Source organism: Oryx dammah, unplaced genomic scaffold (assembly GCF_014754425.2).
Source record: "Oryx dammah isolate SB20612 unplaced genomic scaffold, SCBI_Odam_1.1 HiC_scaffold_27, whole genome shotgun sequence".
Taxonomy (NCBI): Eukaryota; Metazoa; Chordata; class Mammalia; order Artiodactyla; family Bovidae; genus Oryx; species Oryx dammah.
Window position 1 is genome coordinate 123,992,799 of NW_024070211.1, and position 657 is coordinate 123,993,455.

The window sequence follows — 657 nt, forward strand, 5'->3', positions numbered from 1 at the left end:
AAATGCAAAGCAAGCTCGTAGCAGCAGCTTCTTTGCGGCAAAGCATCGCTTTCCGTTCTGCTTTGGCAATTTAGGAAGAACCCGGGTTCTCAGGGGACGTGGGTGAGGGGAACTCCGGGTCGAGGAGCACAGAAGCCAAGAATCTTTTCCCTTTTATCCACTTCACTCGGTTCCCTCCCCAGCCCTCAAACTATCAACACAAATCCCTATGATCTCTACAAATGGGTGGTGGTGGTGGTGGGTGGAGGGACATTTTCTTTCTCTTAAGACTCAAAAGGATTCAGCCTCCATCCTAAAAACCACATTAAAAACCAAATAAAATCAAATAAGCCAAACCCAAATGGGTAGCAACTATCTCAAGAGAGAAGCAGCTGCTGGCACCTGCCTGGAAACGCGGCAGTTGGAAGCGGTTGCCTTTTCATCCTGAATTATTAATTTATTTATCCCCCTTATCGTCTCCTCCCCCCTTCCCCGACTGCTAGGCAAGAAATCTCCGTGTCTCCACATTCTCCCCTCCGCCCCCACCTTAGAGGAGTCTCCCACTTCTCGGTCGCGGGCCGCTCTGCCGCCCGCCCGCCCGCGGTGCCCGTCGCGTCCCTGGCCCTCTGCCGCCGCGGCGCCGCGCGGGGGGCGGCCCGCTCGCCGCGCGCTCCCACT